This window comes from Papio anubis, chromosome 2 (assembly GCF_008728515.1).
Source record: "Papio anubis isolate 15944 chromosome 2, Panubis1.0, whole genome shotgun sequence".
Taxonomy (NCBI): Eukaryota; Metazoa; Chordata; class Mammalia; order Primates; family Cercopithecidae; genus Papio; species Papio anubis.
In genome coordinates this window covers 169,528,921-169,550,094 of record NC_044977.1, presented here as the reverse complement: position 1 = coordinate 169,550,094, position 21,174 = coordinate 169,528,921, and the positions used below count along the sequence as shown (strand labels likewise).

The 21,174-nt window shown below is 36.5% G+C and overlaps 1 protein-coding gene and 1 long non-coding RNA gene across 5 annotated transcripts in view; both read right to left on the bottom strand.

Moving 5' to 3' along the window:
• UBE2E2 (ubiquitin conjugating enzyme E2 E2) overlaps nucleotides 1-21,174 on the bottom strand; it is a 380,189-nt gene that overhangs the window by 149,277 nt on the left and 209,738 nt on the right. The gene's annotated exons all lie outside the window — the stretch shown is intronic.
• LOC108584713 lies at nucleotides 15,125-19,962 on the bottom strand. The gene is made up of 2 exons (XR_001900155.3): nucleotides 18,610-19,962; nucleotides 15,125-18,563 (listed from the first exon to the last, which is right to left on the bottom strand). It is a non-coding gene; the product is annotated as an uncharacterized LOC108584713 (long non-coding RNA).

Here is a 21,174-nt window from a genome sequence, read left to right as displayed (position 1 = left end):
CAACTTAACTAGACAGAAACATTTAGACTGATCTTACTTTATCCTTTATCTCAGTATCTTACCTAATGGTTCTATATTTCAAAGCCTGACAGATTTGTTTGGCTGGCATGATCTGACCACTTCCTTTTTATCAAGAAATACAATTTTCTCTTTTGTGGCTGAAAGATTTCTGTTCACGTAGTATGAACATGGGTCCATTTACAGATTTTGAGGTGGAAATGTTAACATGGAGATAATGCAAGTCAGTATTTTACGTCTTATTAGGTATCTATATAAAGAAGATAAGACGGTCAGGTGCAGTGGCTCATGCCTGTAATCCCAGCACTTTGGGAGGCCGAGATGCAAGGATCACTTGAGGCCAGGAGTTTGAGACCAGCCTGGGCAACATAGTGAGACCTGCCTCCCCCCTCCTTTTTTTTTTTTTTTTGAGACAGAGTCTCATTTTACTTTGTCACCCAGGCTAACGTGCAGTGACGTGATCTTGGCTCACTGCAACCTCCGCCCCCCGGGGTTCAAGCGATTCTCCTGCTTCAGCCCTCCGAGTAGCTGGGATTACAGGCACCTGCCACCGCACCTGGCTAATTTTTGTATTTTTAGTACAGATGGGGTTTCACCATCTTGGCCAGGCTGGTCTTGAACTCCTGACGTCGTGATTCACCCACCTCGGCCTCCCAAAGTGCTGAGATTACAGGCGCGAGCCACCGTGCCCGGCCTCTTTTATTTAAAAAGATAAGAATGTCTACAATGAATAAGTATAGCTTCTCTGGCTTCATTGATAGTATAATCTTGATGTTAGGTAGGTTTCATGGTCATTGAACCTCAAACTGTATAAGTTAAAACACAGAATGGGCTAATAATGGACAGCCCTATGGTACTTTAGTTATACATCTGGATTGAGGAATGGAGTTGGAAATACAATGCGTTTTCGCTGAAAGCGTTTAAACTACTTAAAACATTAAAATAAAAATAAACACATTAAAATAAAAGGTTATCTATCTTTCCATTGTTATATGATGTGGGTTCCAAAGCACTTGAGGTATGGGATAGAGACAGTTGCTCAAGGACAAGTTGGAGAAAGTTCATTGTAAGAGTATGCATAATTCATTCCAGATCTCCCAAGGTTCTCTCTCATAATCTCTTGGGGGGGTCCTAGAAACTTTGGGCAGCTAGCCATCCCCAGGGCTGACTTGCTTAAAATTCAAATTCCATTTCTCAGATCTACCTTAATCCAAACATTTATCCATAAGAAGTTCTAGAACATTTCTAGGGTTCAGACATGGAGGAGCAGGGGTGCCTCTGAGTTTGACTGTATCTCTTAGTACAGGTACTATAACACACACCCTTTATTCCTTTAGTCCTTGGATTCCTGGTATCTGCCAGTAACCCTACGTGATGACCAATCAGGAAGGAAAGCAGTCACATGGTTTCCTTCTGCAGTGCACAGGAAGAATACGCATGACAGGAAAGTCTCAGGTTAGCCAGAAGTACTTTATACACATAGCAGTATTTTTTAAAAAATCACATTAAAAGCAAAACATCATGAATTCAATGTCAAGAAATTGAAAACATTCCTTTGAATCAACTTATTTATAAGTATTATTTAGTTCCTATTCCAAATTGTGCATTCTATTCTGATTTTCTTGTACATAAAAATGATCACTGAATTACTTAGGGGCAAATCTAACAATATTCACGCCTTCCTTAAAATAAAGACAACAATAGTTAACCATTATGTAGTGTGCTGAGTAGTATTCAAATATCCTTGCAAAGAAGCCACAAACCTCATCAGAATACCAATATGTTGTTATCAGAAAATTTGTAGTGATGGTGGTAACTGACAATCATAAACCTATAGTAATTCTGATTCTTTTATGGTTTCAATCTGAATACAGCTGAAACCAAATATTTTAATTTATGAACTATGTTAAGTTTCTCTTTTCCATTTATATGTGGGAAGGACCACAGGCAGCAATATCTAATTTAGTAAATATTTCAAGCATATATCAAACCATGATGCATAAAATATAATGAAAAGGAAAAATGTTAATATTTTAATTATTACTCAAGAAAGAATACATGACTAAGCTGTCACCAACTGCCTGTCATAATGCTGTAAAACTTACTTAGGATCAACTAATAAAAGCTCAAAAACTGTACAACTACTGAAAATGGCTAGCATGTAACTTGAGAACATTTGTCCCTTTTAATTCAAATCTTTTCAAACTTAAGCTCAAGGAACTTATATCACCACAGAAATGTATTATCTAATTTTGAGTACTATTTCTACCAATCCTTTGCTCAAGCCTTCCACAGGCTCCTATGGAATAAAGCCGATGTTCTAGTTCTGGTACCCTAAATCCTCCATAATTTGGACCCCCTCACTTCAGCCTTATTTGCTCTTGCTCCAGCATGAGGAAATCTTTTCTCTAGACAACCTGAATTCCTGAACCTTCTCAACTCCAAGTCTTTACTTTTGCTCTTTCTGAAGCTTGCCTGGAACACCTTTTTTGCTTCACTCACTGAAGTCCCACCTGAATCAAGTTAAAATGCTTTACAGAAACCTGTACCGGTTCATGTTTGTGATGCTACAGTCCTTAGCTCAGACACTGGCATGAAATGATACTCTTCAAATCTGCTGAATTAATCTGACTCTAAAGCCAATTTAAGACCATGTAATAGTCTGCCCCTCACTGTTCCAACTTGGTCATTTCCAGTAATTGATCTTTGGAGTCACTGTGCTCATACTGCATTCACTGCCCACACTGAGGGTGTTTAAAACTTGCTGATTTCATGGAATCTCTGAGTTTTTCTTATGTTAATCAAATAAGTGGCCACCTGTCCTGTGTGCGGCGCACAATGCTCCGAGGATGCAGAGATGCAGGATCACCCCTTTCTGTAAGAACATACACACCGTCTACGACGTAAGTATCACATGAAGAACCAAAAGGGCGTAGAAATCCAGAGGAGGGAGTGCCTGTCTGATGGACACATGCCAGACTCTACACAGAAGCAGCGAGGTTCAATTCTACTGTCACAAGGAAAGCGTTCGTGGTGATTCAGGGCCTCAGGCATTCCTCTCCTTTCTGAGCTCCTATAGTACTTACGGTTTACACTACTTCTTTTACCCTTAATGATAAAGATGATGGTCAGAAACTGATTGCATTTGCTGAGCAATCACTATATGCCAGAGATTCTTAAAATTAGCACTTTACATGTATTAATATATTTAACTCTCACAACCTAATCTATTAAAATATTCCTGGATTTACAGATTAGCAAACTGTGGCACAGAGAAATTAAATATCTTAGAAAAATTACACAGGCATTAAGTGGGTGACATGGGACCTGCTATGCATGGAAAAGTCAAAAGGGCCAGTTTTAGGTGGCATGGTCAAGGAAGAACCATCCCTATAAATAGTACTTGGAATGAGACCTGAAAAAATAGAGTCAGACATGTAAGGCTGAGTTTTTCAGGCCAAGTAAACTACAAGGAGAAAGGCTCTGAGATGAGAAAAACCTGGCGTGTGTGAGAAGTGGAAGGCAGGCCAGTGTGGCCAGAGTCAAGTGAAAGGGAGAAAGAACAACAGATGAACCTCCAGAAGCAGGCACAGGCCAGCTCATGTATGGCCTGTGGGCCTGAGTTAGGAGTCTGGGTTCTATGTGTACTGATTTACCTTTACACTACACAACCCTTATGTCTTGTTCTCCACAGTGGCCGTCTCAATGGCAGAAACCAGCTGTTATTTTTTAAATATATCTTGTAGCACCCGGCCCATAGTATTATGCAAAATACTCTGTAAAACATTCCCTAACTGTGATAAAAATGGGGTGGGTGTAACTGCATGCAGGAGTGGCTGAAATGGTCTAATGTTGGAGATACAAATGGAGAGACAGAGAAGCATTCCAGACTTGTAGTATGCCAGTTTCATGGCTGCAGAGGGGAACTTAAGGCATTCTAGTAAAAATAAGATGGAATATGGAAAAATAAGATTTGTTTTGGGGAGGAAGTATAGTTTTTGTTTTTGTTTTTTTGGGACAGCATCTTGCCCTGTCACCCAGGTTGGAGTGTAGTGGCGCAATCGCAGCTCACTGCAGGCTTGAGAATAGAGTTCTTGAAAAAAAAAATCCTCTGTAAATCAAGATATAATTAGAGCTTATTATACTCAGATTTTCCTTTAAAGGAAAACAAATCTTCAAATCTCTTCTAAATGAGAGTGCTCTAGTTTTCTATGAGAATACAACAGATGCTACAGTGTATGAATTCTTAAGAATACAGGACTAAGAAATGTCCAGTGAAAGCTAAGTACTCAGTTACTAACGAAATGTTAACATGTGAGTCTGGCAAGAAGAAAAGTATCATGGAACAGCAGAATGAACCTGGGCACTGGAGTCATAAAAGTTCACAATCAGAACTCTAGTTCAGCCACTGTGGTATAACACCTAAAATTAAGGTTCAATAACATGTGCTGCTTTGATGCCTGGTAAAATCGGGAAGGCCTTGAATGATCTAAGCCAGGGATCCCCAAACCCTGGACCACAGACTGCTAAGGGTCTGTGGCCTATTAGGAAGCGGGCCACACAGCAAGAGGTGAGTGGCGGGGGAGCAAGCATTGCTGCCTGAGCTCCACCTCTGTCAGATCAGCAGTGGCATTAGATCCTCACAGGAGTGGGGACCCTACTGTGAACTGTGCGTGAGAGGTATCTAGACTGTGCGCTCCTTATGCGAATCTAACTAATACTTGATGATCTGAGGCAGAACAGTTTCATCCTCAAACCAGCCTGCCCCACCCCTGCTGTGGAATAACTGTCTTCCACAAAACCAGTCCTTGGTGCCTGAAAGGTTGGGGACCACTGATCTAACCCACAAGTTCCCCTCTCCACTCTACTCTCATGGATAAAAGCCCCTAGTGAAACAATCCTCCTTACCAAAGGGGCCAGATGCAGTTCTTGCTTATCCTTGAATAGTAGGTTTCAGTTTCCTGTCAGCCTGAGGAATTATTCAAACAAGCCAATCACATGCTTCCATGGGAACCAGGGGATACCCCCACCCTCTTGATACTACAAAGCCTGCCTCCCATAACTCCTAGTTGTTTACTTTGTTCCCAAGTGACCCCATTTGAGGCACAGGGTCCTCTTTGCCTTAGCTGTGAACACAGGTAACTAACAAACTGCTGCTGAGCCCATCTGATGTGTTCAGCCATTCTCATAACCCTATGGCAGGAATCCTTCCCTTGTCAAAGGGGTGAGGAGGAAGTGACCTAAACCACCACTTACTGGCTGTGTGAGTCAGACCTCACACCAAGTAACTTAACTTTTATCTTCCATGCTTTTTATTCTGTAAACTAGGACTAAGAACATTTACTCTGCACGTTACTGTAAGCATTATCTCTAGCAGTTATTATTGCGTGTTGTATCTAGCAGTGCAGTTTTAGACTCATGACTGATTCTACTAATGAAATCCTTATCCCATCACCTGTCCCTATCACCAAAACTATTACCATTGATTTCAAGTGTATAAAGTTCAAATTACAGAGTTTGAAACAACAGGTGGAGATATAAATAACAGGCCAGATTTTATTTAAAAAGTAATCTGGCTTATTTACTAGAAATAACTTAATTTCAGCCACTAAGAAAACAACTATAAGGAGAATTTACAAGAGTTTTGGGAAAATAAGTAGACATGAAACCAAGACTGCTTTCAAGATACTAAATACTTGGTTGAACTGTAATTTGATTCTGTGAATCTGGATATGCAAATGATGCAGTGATTTATGGCAATAAAGGGCTTTTTAATAAGCTAACATTCTGTGTGCAAATGCTTTATTTTTAAGCAAATGGAAAAAAATCACTTGCTTCAGATAAGACACAAGGGGAAAAATGGAGCTAATAAAGCATTACCCTGAGAGAATTTCCTTTTCTTCAGTTTTTCCTTCTTCTCACATCTTAATTGTGCTACTTGTTAAACACACCCCCAATCCAACTATGTTTCCTGAACTCAGTAGTACATCTTTATGCCTTTCAATTTTTATGCAATTACCTAATTTATACAAGTTTGCATATTTATATGTTTACAGAGGGGAAAATTATAAAATATATAGTCTAATATACACATAATAAAATGAAAATTTATAACTAAATAATGGAGGGAAGAAGACTTACACAATATAGTAAGAACTCCTTTAGACACACATGGGGTGGTCATTTTGGGAGTATCTGTTTCATACCAAGAATTTTTTGACTTTAACTTTAGTTAAGTAGAGCTAGTGCACAATTGTGTCATTTGGGGGATGCAAACTTTATTCTCTTCAGAATTCTAGTTTGATACTCAAATATTACTATCATAAAATTAGAGATAAATCACAATCCAGGTTAACTCAGTAAGCAACTGGATGTTACATTGAAATCTTTTTTTTAACGTACCTTTTAAACACAGCTCTTTGGCTATCACATTCAGTAAGTATTTAAGCACTAGTTTAAAGTGGATGATTGTTAACATACAAGAAAATTGCACAGTAATAAAGCCTGTAATAAAAATAAGCAGAACACCCACAGCTCACACACTATAGTTAAGTGTATTAGCTGGTCTCAAAAGCATTAACTTTTACTCAAATAGCAGCGGTATTCTGCATAACCTATTAGCTTCAGACAGTGCATATTAGCTGCAGACTACTAGAAATCTTTATATTTGTATGTTCAAATAAAATGGGTTTCACTATATTATAAATAGTTCCATATAATATTGAGGATTTATTTTCAGTGTAAATGAGAAAAAAGGGAAATCTTTTTTTCCCTTACAAATGAGGTAGCTTAAAAATTTACCATTCTTAGTCTATAAGTATTCCCATATTTTACATCTTGTGAAAAAGCAAGACGTGGTCTACTTTTATTAGTTATCTTTTCACGAAAGTTGTAAATTTATAAAAGGAGAATACGGATAGGCCAGCCCTTCACTTACTCTCATTCTGTTAAATTTGTCTTTCTCTTAGGCCAAGTAGCTTGGGAGTATGAAATCCAAAAGTTGGCTCAGTGTTTTTAAAACTTAAAAAAAAAAAAAAAAAAGTCATAAAGACAAGCTGTTTTCTTGATCTTTTAATGCATTTTCAACGTTAAATATCACATATTCTGGTTAATTATAGCCAATAAGGTATCATCGGATCATATAACTCTGCATCAATGTACTTATTTTCAAAAAATTAAAAACAACCACTTCATAGTGCCAACCATGCTCAAAAATCATTTACATTCACTGTTGACATTGGTCCAAAGCATTCACCTGCATTAAAACACTTCATTAAAACACTCAAGAACTCTATCACTATTTATCTAGAAGCACACATAAAACAAAATTCAGTTTTACATACAATAGGATGTAATCAGCTGTTTTTCAGTTTTTTCTTTTTTTTTTTTAATAAAGTCAACTTATAATTTTTTGTTATTAGGAAGTTATTCTAATTCTTTATAAAGGAGTACATTAATGACATATCAAAATTCCGTTGGGAGAAAAGATATACTTATGAGAAGAACATTTTGGTCCACTGCAGTATCCTAGGTGCCTGAAACAGTGCCTGGCATATAGAAACTGACATTCAATAATTATTTTCTGTATGAATAAACACCTGGGTACAACTTTTCCACCAAAAAGTAATATTTATTTCTTGCTCCCATTCACATCTTATCACAAGAATAAAGTATTAAAGGCATCATAAGCTAAAAGTTCTGTTAATGGCATCATAAGCTGAAAGTTTAGTGTTTAATATATTCAAGTTGCATCATAATCAAGAATCTTTCTATCATGATATCAAAGTGTCTATTCTTATAGAACCACACAAAAATATATTAATATTAACATATATTATATATATTAATGTGTTAATAGTATTAGTTTATTAAATTATTAATGTCATTATCAAAGGCAAGAAAAAAGTAACAGAAAAGAAGTCTGTGTGTGACTGTTATCTGGAAATGAATCTATAATGTAAATACATCTACATGGCTGGGAAAGTAAAAAGTTCAATTAAATAAATTTTAATTGAACATGAAATGCCCAAAATTGAGAAAACTACTACCAAATTTGGACAGAGTAATAGTAAGCATCATTCTCAACTAATAAACTTGGGACAAGAAAGTAAAGAGAAAAAGAACATGGTAGAGCTGTGGAGAGACTGACAGCAGGAATTTATCAGTAAGAAGGTATAACTGATAATGTTGATATATGTACTTACATAAAAAGCCTTCTGAATATTAAAAATATTAAAAATTATTTCACTGATATAAACAAATTGGTTTAAAGTCCTATAGTAATCATTTCTAGAAATTTGCTTTTAAATGCTGATGCTATTTGTTATGATTTTTGGTTTTTCCTTGTTTCACTTTTTGCCCATTATGAAGAATGCTCAAACAAATAAACAATAATTGCACTTATGACACCTTTCAGCTCACAATCTTAATGTATTAACCAATTAATTAAGAAGGAAATATTTATCCCAAATTAGGGTAATCAGAATTAGGAATGGCAAGAACTCTGTTGCTTCTTTTCTCTGCACATACCATTTTAGAATTTGACTGTTTGTGATATAATTACTGTATTCGACAAAACATAGAAAATAGAGAAATTAATGACAAGTGGATTTCTGGATATAGCTGCAGAACATTTATCCAAATTTTCTGTATTGAAAGCTGTACATTATAATGTGATGACTAGTAGCATTTGCCTACATGCTTTACACTTAAATCATTAGATGTAAACGTGGTTTCATGAGTTGTCTGTGAGAGCCTATTTAGCAGTCTTACATCATCATCTTTAGATGACTACTTATCAGCTTGTACTACAGTATGTGGACCAAGTTGGCCCATTCTTACTGAAAATATTTTGAATTAATTTTAATCCCTAAATATTAAGGCCCTATTTTCACAAAGTATCACATAACTACATTTGAATAGGAAGATATTTCTACATAGAGTGGTTAATGTAAACCAATACACAGTGGTTTTCAGAGGCTAAAAAAATCTGTTTATACTATTTTATTTTTACTGCAAAGCTCTATTTTGTACTTTTAAAGAGGAGATCTGAAGATGTCAGAAGTGATGGTAAATCTATAAACCTCACTATACAACTTATAAGACAGCTCTATTAAATAAAATGTTATCTAAGAAAAGGATAAGAAAATTAACAGCTGACATATACCACAGCTCACAGGCATCAGGAGTTTTAATATTTAAATCCATCCATATTAATATACTGTACTCATAGCATTTTCCTGAAAAACTGGAAAGCTGGCTGGTGGCAACCATTCTTTCAGACAGCCTACTACTTCTGTGGCTTTCCCGTTGGAGAAACATTCAGGTAAGCATCTTTGAACAGCTCACTAAGCCTGACCTCAAGTGCGGTCAATCACATTAAACAAAACAAATCCTTAGCAAACAGATTCATCTTTCTGACTTTTTCTTTCTTTCAGTGTACCATCTTCTTTGAGTTACAAAGGCCCAAAATAGCAAAGTGGTTTTTCACACCAAAGCCTGTGAAAATTTCCTTTGTCATTATCTCAGGCACTCATCTCAAAACTCTTTTATTTCTACTCGCCAACTTCCAATTCCCAGTGAAGATACCAAATAGATTAATTTTCCCAATAGACCACTTGTCCCATCCCACTCCACTGTTGTAAAGTCAGCATTGAATCTCTAGAACATTCTGTAGTTTCTCAAAGTAAAGGCTGTAGGCTACTGCAGCAAAATCACCCCCATATTTGTTACGATTCACTGGCCAAATCTATACTCAACTGAAAGCTCCCACTCAATCAAAAGCTCTGGCAGTAAGATCCAGCATTTCATAAACTCTGTATTTGATTCTTATGTACACAGAAACTTGTGAACTATTACCTATAAAATGAAGTAAACAGGCTAGGTGTAGTGACTCACACCAGTAATCTTAGCCCTTTGGAATGTTGAGGTAGGAGGATTTCTTGAGGCAAGGAGTTCAAGACCAACCTGGGCAACACAGGGAGATCCCATCTCTACAAAAGAAATAAATAAATAAGCTGGGGCAGTGCCACATGCCTGTGGTCCTAGCTACTCAGGAGGATAAGACAGGAAAACTGCTTGAGCCCAGGGGGTTGAGGCTAAAGTAAGCCATGATTATGCCACTGCACTTCAGTCTGGGTAACAGAGTGAGACCCTGTCTCAAAGAAGAAGAGGAAAAAAAACCCACCAAGAATAATAGCCAACACATTAAGTGCTTAATGTGGGCCAGGTACTGTTCTTAAAACTTTAATGGATGAACTCTTAATCTTATAACAGCCCTATAAGGTAGGTAGTTTTACTATCACTACCTGACACATGAGGAACAAGGCAAAGAGAGGTTAAGTAACCTATATTTAAGTGCTATATTATAGAAGGTGGGAGATAAGGTATACTGGTTGGAAAGGAAGAAATGAGACTTTCTTCACAAATCATATGACCATTTATGTCGATTATAGAATAAGCTGCACTATATAGAAGGTGGTGGAGATAAGATCCAAGCTCAGGTAGTCTGCATCCAGAGTTTATGTTCTTAAGCACTAGACAGACTGCTTCAGTCCATCATTCAAGGGGTCTGAATCTCAAAACCTAACCTTTCCAGAATTAACTCCTACTACTATAGCCACGATTAATATGTTCCTTCAGGCGGGTGCGGTGGCTCATCCCTGTAATCCCGGCACTTTGGGTGGCTGAGGTGGGAGGATCACCTGAGGTCAGGAGTTTGAGACTAGACTGGCCAACATGGTGAAACCTCATCTCTACTAAAAATACAAAAAATAGTCGGATGTGGTGGTGCACGCCTGTAGTCCCAGCTACTCAGGAGGCTGAGGAAAGGAGAATTGCTTGAACCCAGGAGGCGGAGGTTGCAGTGGGCCAAGATGGCACCACTGCACTCCAGCCTGAGCAACAGAGAGAGAGAGAAAAAAAAAAAAGTTCCTTCATCCAGGCAGATTCCTATTGTATCACAGAGGTCATTAGCACCTCTGACTGAAACTGAGCTAAGTAAAGAAGCATCCATTACATTACATGACAATACATCTAGAAGAGCAAATCTTAGAATCAGTTTGTCAATCCACAAAGTAACTTGCTGGGATTTTGACTGGGATTGTGTTGAATCTAAAGAGCAAGTTGGGAAGAACTGACATCTTGATAATATAGAGTTATCCTATCCATGAATATAAAATATATCTCCACTTATTCAGTTCACCTTCATCAGAGTACTGCAGTCTGCCTCATACAGATCTTGTACATATTTTGTCAGATTTACACATAAATGTTTCATTTTTTTTAGGATGCTAAGGTAAGTGGTATTGTGTTTTTAATTTAAATTCTGCTTTTTTGGGTGGGCAGAATGGCTCACACCTATAATCCCAGCACTTTGGGAGGCCGAGGTGGGTGGATCATCTGAGGTCAGGAGTTCTAGACCAGCCTGGCCAACGTGGCAAAACTCCATCTCTACTAAAAATACTAAAATTAGCCAGGCGTGGTGACATGTACCTGTAATCCCAGCTGCATGGGAGGCTGAGGTGGGAGGATCACCTGAACCTGGGAGGCGGAGGCTGCAATGAGCCAAGATTGTGCCACTGCATTCCAGCCTGGGCAACAGGGCGAGACTCCGTCTCAAATAAATAAATAAACTCTGCTTTTTCGCTGCTGGTATATAGAAAGCAATTGACATTTGTATGTTAATCTTGTATACTGCAACTTTGCTATAATTGCTTATTAGTTCCAGAAGTTTTTTGTCGATTCTTTTAGATTTTCTGCATAAATGGTCAAATTGTGAAGAAAGTCTCATTTCTTCCTTTCCAATTAGTATACCTTCCCCCTGCCCCTTTTCTTATCTTACTGTATTAGCTAGGACTTCTAGTTTAATGTTGTAAGCGAGGAATGTTGTTGAGGAAGTTCTCTTCTATTCCTAGTTTGCCAAGTCTTTATCATGAATAGGTGTTGAATTTTTTCAAGTGCCCTTTCTTTATTGATGTGATCCTGAGAATTTTCTTCTTTAGCCTGTTGATGGGATGAATTACATTAATTAATTTTTGAATGCTGAACCAGCCTTGCACATCCAGGATAAATCCCATTTAGTCATGGTGTATAACTGTTTCTACACATTGTTGGAATCAATTAGCTAGTATTTTGTTAAAACTTTTTACGCCTATTTTCATGAAATTTTTTGGTGTGTAGTTTTCTTTTCTTGCAATGTCTTTGTCTGGTTTTGGTACTAGGATGGTGGCCTCATGGAATGAGTTAAATGGTTTCTCTCTGCTTCTATCTTCTAGAAAAGACTGTAGAGAAAATTGGTAAAATTTCTTCTTTAAATGTACAGAATTCACTCATGAACCAATCTGGGCTTGGTGCTTTCTGTTTTGGAAAGTTATTAGTTACTGAGTCAACCGCTTTAATATATATATAAGGCCTACTTAGTTTGTGTATTTTTTCTTGTGTGAATTCTGGCAGGTTGTATTTTTCAAGAAATTGGTTCATTTCATCTAGGGCATAAAGATGTTTATAGTATGTCTTTATTACCCTTTTAATGTTCAAAATATTTGTAGTGATATCCTCTCTTTCATTTCAATTCTCTTTTTCTTTTGGAGACAGAGTCTCACTTTGTTGCCAAGGCTGGACTGCAATGGTATGATGATAGCTCACTGCAGCCTCGACTTCCCAGGCTCAAGTGATCCTCCAGAGTAACTGTGATGTGGTGGCACCAGGCTATTTTTTGTAGAAACGGGGTCTTACTATGTTGCCCAGTCTGGATTCAAACAAGCCTCCTGCTTCTGCCTCCCAAATTGATGGGATTACAGTGTGAGCCACCACACCTGGCCCTCTCTTTCATTTCTGATGTTAGTAATGTGTATCTTCTCTCTCTTTTTTTAGAGGCTTATTGATTTTATTGATCTTTTCAAAGAACCAGCTTTTGAGATCATTGATTTTCTCTAATTTCCTGTTTGCTATTTCATAGATACATACACTAATTTTTAAATTTCTTTACTTCTGCTTACTTTGAATTTGATTTGCTCGTCTGTTTCTTGTTTTCTAAGGTAGAAGCTTAGTTTATTGGTTTCAGATCTTTCTTCTTCTGTAACCTCTGCATTCAATGCTATAAATTTCCTTCTAAACACTGTTTTCATTGCATCCCACAAATTGTAAGTTGTGTTTTTGTTTTCATTCAGTTCAAAATATTTTAAAATCCCTCTTGGTATTTCTTCTTTGACCCATGTGTTATTTATAATAATGTTGTCTAATCTCCAAGTATTTTGAGATTTTCAGCTATCTTTCTGTTACTAATTTCTAATTTAACTCCACTGTGGTCTCAGAGCATTTTTAAAATTAGTTAAGGTGTGCTTTATGATCCAGAATGTGGCTTATCTTGGTGAATGTTTCACGTGAGCTTAAGAAGAATGTATTTTGTGGTGGTGGTGTAAAAAGTAGTCAATAGATTTCAATTATATTCAATTGACTGATGATGCTGTTGAGGTCAACTATGTCCTCACTAATTTTCTGCCTGCTGGATCACTTTCTGATAGAGGGGGTCCTGAAGTCTCTATTTAATAGCCAAATCATCGATTTCTCTTTACAGTTCTATAAGTTTTTGTCCTACATATTTTGATATGCTGTTATTATGCACATACCCATTAAGGATTGCTACATCTTCTTGAAGTATTGACCCTTTTATCATTATGTAATGCCCCTCTTAATCTCTGGTAATTTTCCTTGCTGTGAATCTTCTATTTGTCAAATTAATATAGGTACTCCCATTTTCTTTGGATTAGTGTTAGCATAGTATATCTTTCCCTAGTAACTTACTCTACATGTGTTTTAATATTTAAAGTAGGATTCTTATAGACAACATATAGTTGAGTCTTGCTTCTCATCCATGCTGAACATCTCTTGACATTTAATTTGTATATTTAGGCCACTGCCATTCAAACTGATCATTCAAATATAGTTGAATTAGTATCTATTGATTTGTTACAATTTTCCATTTGTTGCCCTTGCTCTTTGTTCCTATTTACTTTCATTCCTTTTCTGTATTTTGTGGTTTTGAGCATTCTATATAATTCCATTTTCTCTCTTAGAGTACCAGTTATACCTTTTTTAGGCTGAAGAGCAGTGGCATGATCTTGCCTCACTGCAACCTATGCCTCTCGGGCACAAGTCACCCTCCTGCCTCAGCCTCCCAAATAGCTGGAACTACAGGCACATGCCACGACACCTGGCTAATTTTTGTGATTTTTTTTGGGGGGGAGGGTAGAGATGGGGTTTTACCTTGTTGCCCAGGCTGGTCTTGAACTCCTGGGCTCAAGCAATCTGCCCACGTCAGCCTCCCCAAAGTGCTGGAATTACAGGCATGAGCCACCATGCCTGGCCATACTTCTTTTTTTAACTTTTTAAAAAATGATTTTCCTAGGGTTTGCAAAATACCTTTAAAACTAATCGAACCCTATTTTCATATAAATATATTTCAAGCAAATATGTATCAGTTCACAGGTAATACAAGTACTTAATAACAATACTAATTCTTCCATCTCCTCCCTGGTACCATTGTTGTTATTTCTTTCTACTTTAAGTATATATATATATATATATATATATATACACTTAAGTATATATATATGTGTGTGTGTATACACACAATATATATATTGTTGCTATTATTTTATACAAATTGGTCTGTCAATTAAAAATAAGAAAACTAAAAAATTTTAAATTTTACCTATACTTATTCCTTCTGTGATGTTCTTCCTTTGTTAATGGAGATCCCAGTTTTTGACCTATGTCATTTTCCTTCTCTCTGAAGAACTTCTTTTAACATTTATTGCAAAGCAGATCTGCTGGCAACAAATTCCCTCAATTTTTGTTTATCTAGAAAGTCTTATCTCTTCTTCACTTCTGAAGAATAACTTTGCAGGTTATGGAATTTTTGGCTGGAAGTTTTTTCTTTCAACACTAATTATTTCACTTCATTCTCTTATTGTGTGCATGGTTTCTGAGGAAATGTTGGATATAATTCTCTAAGTCAGGTCTCCCTGCACACCCGAACAGGCTTCATTCCAGATTTTTAATCACTGATTTTCTGTAATTTGACTATGATATGACTCTGTGTAGCTTTTTTTTTTTTTTTTTAACATTTATCCTAATGCTTTCTGAGCTTCCTGAATCTGTGGTTTAGTGTGGGACATTAATTTGCAGGAAAATTTCTGTTGTTCTTGTTTCAAATATTTAATCTGTTCCTTTCCTTTTTTCTTCGTTTGGTATTCTTATCATGCGTATGATACACCTATTGTTGTTCCACAGTTCTTGGATATTCTGTTCAGTTTATTTCAGTCTTTTCTCTCTTTACTTTTCTATCTTGGAAGTTTCTACTGATATATACTCAAGATTTTAGATTCTTTCCTCAGCTGTGTAAAGTCTACTAATGAACTCATTTAAAACATTCTTCATTTTTATTTCACTGTTTTTCACCTTTGGCATTTCTTTCTGATTCTTTCTTAGAATTCCATCTCTTTGCTTACATTGCCCATCTGCTCTTCCATGGCATGTACTTTATCCTTGGAGCCCTTCATATTTTAATGATAGTTGTTTTAAATTTCTAATCTGATAATTTCAAGAGTCCTGCCCTACCTGAATCTGGTTCTGTTGCTTGTTCTGTCTCTTTGAAGTGTATTGTTTGCCTTTTAGTATACTTGTAATTTTTTTCTTGAGAGCTGGACATGATGAGTTGGGTAAAAGGAACTGCAGAAAACAGGCCTTTAATAAGGTGGCGGTAAGAAAGTAGGGGAGGGTAGGGCATTGTATAGTCCTGTGATTAGGTCTCATGACTGGTCACCCCTAAAGTTTTTCCCTCTCAAGCTTGTATATTCTGAGCCCCAGCAATTTATCAATTGCAGTTCAGGTTTTCCTACTGTGGTGCTGATTCCTGCACAGGTTTCTGCTCCTGTTCTCTGTATTGGCCTGTCTCTTCAATTTGGGGGTGGTGGGTGTGGTTTACCCTGTAACCTTGCTTCTATGACAGATCTTAAAAGAACTGTTAATTTTTCAATTTATTCAGCTTTTTAACCTGTTTATTTTTTGACATAATGATGACTTCTAAACTCCTTACATGCTAGACTGGAAACTAGAAATCTCATTTTTTAAATTATAAATTTCAGAGATAGATGGGATTTTAGAGAAAATTTAGTTGAGTTTCCCCCTTTAAAAGACAAGAGAGCAGGAAGAGAAGAAAGTTAAATGATCTGTCCAACTATCTAGGATCTACTTAACGTCAGAAATGGGTTAGACTCCAGCAATTCCTACCCTACTTTGTACCTGCAACTAAAAAGTAGCTGTTTTAATGGTATTATAGTTATGCTAAAAGAAATTAGTCTTTATGGACTTACTTAGGCATACATACTGAAATATTTATAAGGAAAGGACTGACACTTGGAATCTGCTTTAAAATCTGAGGCAAGATGTGTTTGGTGGGGTATAGTTAAAACACGATTGTCCATGCATTGATAAATGTGATTTAAAAAGTCTTTATTATACTAATTTTCTACTTTGTATATAATTTAAGTTTTCCAAAGTCAAATGTTTAAAACATGGTAAAGTAGAAAAGGATGAAGCAATTACTTATTTTGACTCTAAATATCCATAAACATTACCACCAAAAGCACTGATGCTATTATAAGAAAGCCTGTTAAATAAACACACACTGAAAGATAAAACCAACTTAAAAATTATTTGGCTTAGTACTTCTACCAAATCACTGAAGTAAAACAAATGCTACCAATTATAAAAAATCAAACTACTTTATTTATATAAAATTCAGTTATCAAACTTCTTTAAATGTTTCCATTATTTGAACATCTCATAACTATCAGAGTACCCTAGCTCCAGCTGAAATCAAACTGACATCATTTTATGTATTTAACTACAAACCTCTTACACAATACATTAGCTCAATTTGCTTTTTCATTCTTAAATGAAACATTATGCCTGGAGCAGAGGACCTTTAATTAGTGTTATAATTTGCACAAGATTCTAAAAATAATGTTCATTAATTCAAACAGAGTTAAATTTTCTACATTTTATCCTTAGCAAGCCAAAGAAAAAGCCATCAAATTCAGTATCAATTAAAGCAAATACAGAAAAAAAGCCAAAGGTATTTTAAGTCAGTTAATATTTGCTCTCCTCCCAGAAAGGCTACCTGTTCCCCTACAAGAGTAGATGCCCTAGCTAACTGCTTCTTTAGTTAGTGATCATAGAGAAATGAATTCATTTAGGCAATCATTTGTACCTTAACATGGTAACTGCAAGTCTCTGCTATCTTTTCATTAATATTATACTATGGATTATGTAGTTTTTCTTTTATTTCTTAGATTTATCAGGTTGATACAGAAAAAAAAAGTTCCTGAAACATTTATGTCTTACTCAATTGGGTATTTTCTGAAGAAGAGTCTGAGAGAACAACTGTGGAATTTAACAAGATTATCAAACTTTACTTACCTTTCCAAATTAGGGAACAAAAGCTTGAAGAGAAAACCTTAAAAGTATGCACTCACTCTCAGCACTCTCAAAATTCTCAGTATTGTCCTTTCATTACTCAAGAGCTCAACCACCAGTCTCAGTAACTAAACCAGGCAAAATGAGCCTCCCTGAGGATCATGAATTGAAGGAGGGTGTGAAGGAGGAGAGGTAGAGATACAGTTTTCAGTACTCCACTGCTAAGGCAGAGCCCTCACTCTTCTGATAGGTAGCACCAGGTCACACTACTAATGATCGGAGATTTAGGAAGAGATATAGGGTTTATTATCATATTCTCATTAAAAATATTCAAGGGTACCATAATATAGACTCCATACATTTTGAAAAAATGTAATTGCTTATATTCCAATATAGGTATTTTTAAGCACCTAGCACCGATTACAATTACTGATCTAGAAATAAATACATGCACAAGGCATACAAGCATTATATAGATTATAGCATTAGTGTGCTATAAAGTAATTAAAGCAGTTATAAGTAAAATTAGACCAAGAGTTATTGTCAAGGCTGGCAATATATTAACTCTCATCCTGATAAGAAATAAACAACTGTTAACCATTAAAACAAGGGTTATGAGAGAAACAGACATACTTCTATATTAACTCTTGACAAAAAGTTATGTATACTGAGTAAAGAAAAATGAAATAGAGATCTATTTCTTATCTTTACTATCAAGATAAATAATAAAGTGTAGAAGATAAATAATAAAATGTAAGATAATCCCACTCAAGGACTTTTGAAAAATATATCTTTACTTCACTTCACTTTGCTAATGTATTAGACCTCCAAGACAGCTGCAAGGTTAGAACTCGAACACAACTAGCTTTAGTTAAAGCACTAGCTATCAAACCGTTTTATGAGCAGTTGGAAGAACAAAATAATTACAGCTTCAGAGACTCTAAAAGCTTTAATTTCAAGTTTTGTGATTGCTTAACATGCAAAGGACATTTTAAACAAGAACTGCAAACCAATGAACCTAACATGCAAAGGACATTTTAAACAAGAACTGCAAACCAATGAACCTAACATGCAAAGGACATTTTAAACAAGAACTGCAAACCAATGAACCCTCATTACGTAAGGAGACAGACAGAAAAACCAAGCCTTTAAGAAACTGACTTTATGTACTGACTTTCCCAGCATGGGAAGGTGATAACTCAGCTGTGAACATGAAGGTGAAGATATGGAGAAGAGCTGAACAGGGATCTAGATCTTGGTGATTCAAGAATTTCAAGATAAAAAGGAACTTGAAATGTCATCTTGTCTAGACCCTTCCCTAGACACTTTTGACAACTCATCTTCTGCTATTAGCTTGAACAGCACTTTCTAGGAACAGAAGAATTTCCAAGCAAACATCCTGTTCTATTTCTAGTCTGCTCTAATTGTTAAGTGCTTCCTTGAGTGAAAACCTGCCTGTCTCTGTTCTGCCTTCTGGAAATAGAACAAGTCAAATCTGTCTTCCACCTGATAACCCACAAGTATTTAAAGCAGCTCTCTGGTTTCTTCAAAGGCTTTTTCTTTGTTCCAACATAGGGCTGAGGACTCAGAAGACACCATCACCCAGGTCACAAACTGACAGAGAAGATCATCTATCTTCAGACATGCTTGTTTACCTGTTCAGTTCAAAAATTTTCATAAAGAAACATGGAATCTTGGTTTCTCTTGAAAAACAGTAGTCCTGGCAACACAGGACTGGTGACAGTAAACTGCAGCTGGGGAGCGGCAGAGTAGATTCTTCCTTCAGATGGGGCATTCTGCTCCAATTGACCACTTTCTCCACCATTCAAGTGTCGTCTCTCAGGAAGAACCTACCCGCCCATGTTATCTAAAACAGCCAACTTACCTCCTACTCTCTTCCTCAGTATTTTTTTTAATGCTCCTTTAAAGTATCTAAGAAAACTGTCTCTCTTAAAAGATTATCTCTCAACCTACTTCTCTGGTGTAGTCTGTTCAATATCAAGTACCAACTTCCACTTCTATTTGGAATATAAATATTTATAATTAAAAAATTATTAATTACTTCATTCAATACAACATAACAGCTCATTAGAGGATGTTTTGGCAGCACCATTAATATTGTGACTCACTGACCAACTAATTTCCTGGTCTCGGGCCAACACTGGTAAACAAATCTGCTACCATTATACCACATTTCCCTCATTCAATAACTGCTATTATTTGGGAAAGCTAAACATGGTGTTTTGCATAACCAGCACCCGAACAGCGAAGACTGCACCCGTTAGGTAATTTCTTATCCCTCACCTCCCTTGCACCTGAGTCTCTAATGACTCTTATTCCATGCTCTCTGGCCAAGTGTACGTATTATTTAGCTCCTACTTAGAAGTGACAGCATGTGGTGTTTGACTTTCTGTTTCTAAGTTATTTCAATTAAGATAATGGTCTCCAGGCCAGGTATGGTGGCTCACGCCTGTAATCCCAGCACTTTGGGAGGCTGAGGTGGCTGGGTCACGAGGTCAGGAGTTTGAGACCAGCCTGGCCAACATAGTGAAACCCCATCTCTACTAAAAATACAAAAAACTAGCCAGGAGCGGTGGCTACAGGCGCCTGCCTGTAATCTCAGCTACTCAGGAGGCTGGGACAGGAGAATTGTTTGCACCCGGGAGGCGGAGGTTGTGGTGAGCTGAGATCCAGTTCTATCCATGTTGTTGCAAAAGACATGATTTCATTCTTTTTTTAAAAGACATGATTTCATTCTTTTTTTATGGCTGAGTAGTTTTCCATGTTACATATATACACTACATTTTCTTTATCCAGTCATCCACTGATGGACACCTAGGTTAATTACATATTTTTGTGATTGTCAATAGTGCTGCAATAAGACTTGCCTCCTAAGCCAGGTAGTGCTAGATTATAACAGATACCAGCCATTACCTAATTATGTAGAGTTTAATGCCTACTGTAAAGATGCACTAAAATATTTGTTACATTCAATTACAGATTCTTAGATCATACATTTAGCTGACCTTCAAGCTAAAAGAGAAATTCCCTGCACAATAATCCTTACAAGATGTCTAAGCACTACTAGTGCACATAGTAGAAAGTAGATCATACTCCTTCCAAAGAGTTCTACCTTTCAGAAACATTCTCCCTATTACTAAAGTCAAATCTTCCTTCTTATAACTTCCGTTTTTACGTATTTGAGAGTAAAAGGAATAAAGATATTGTCTCTTCTACATGATTCACATTACCTTCTTTTACAAGTCTGAAAACAGTTCTTTGTATCTTTACTCTGTTCTTAACCCATACACAATAACTAGTTCAGGGTTTTGTGGGCCTAAATACAGTAACAGAAAGATATACATGTAGATCAGTCCTTTCCTGGAGAGAAGTGAACTATTAGGCAAAGGCTTCCTGAAAGAGGCAGGACTTAAAAGAAACCTTAAAGTATATATTGCAAAAGACATATCATGATTCAACTCTTAGTAAATATTCTTGCTTCTTTACAAGTGGTTCTGGTGTAGGTGAAGAATACTGTAAAGAAATCAAAGCCTTGTCTTAGAAGTTACAACTATGAACAGCATTTGTCCTTACAGTACAGATACAAGAAACAGTCACTGACATTATCTAGCATTGTTAATTAGAAGTACTTATTTCCTGCCTTATTCTCTATTG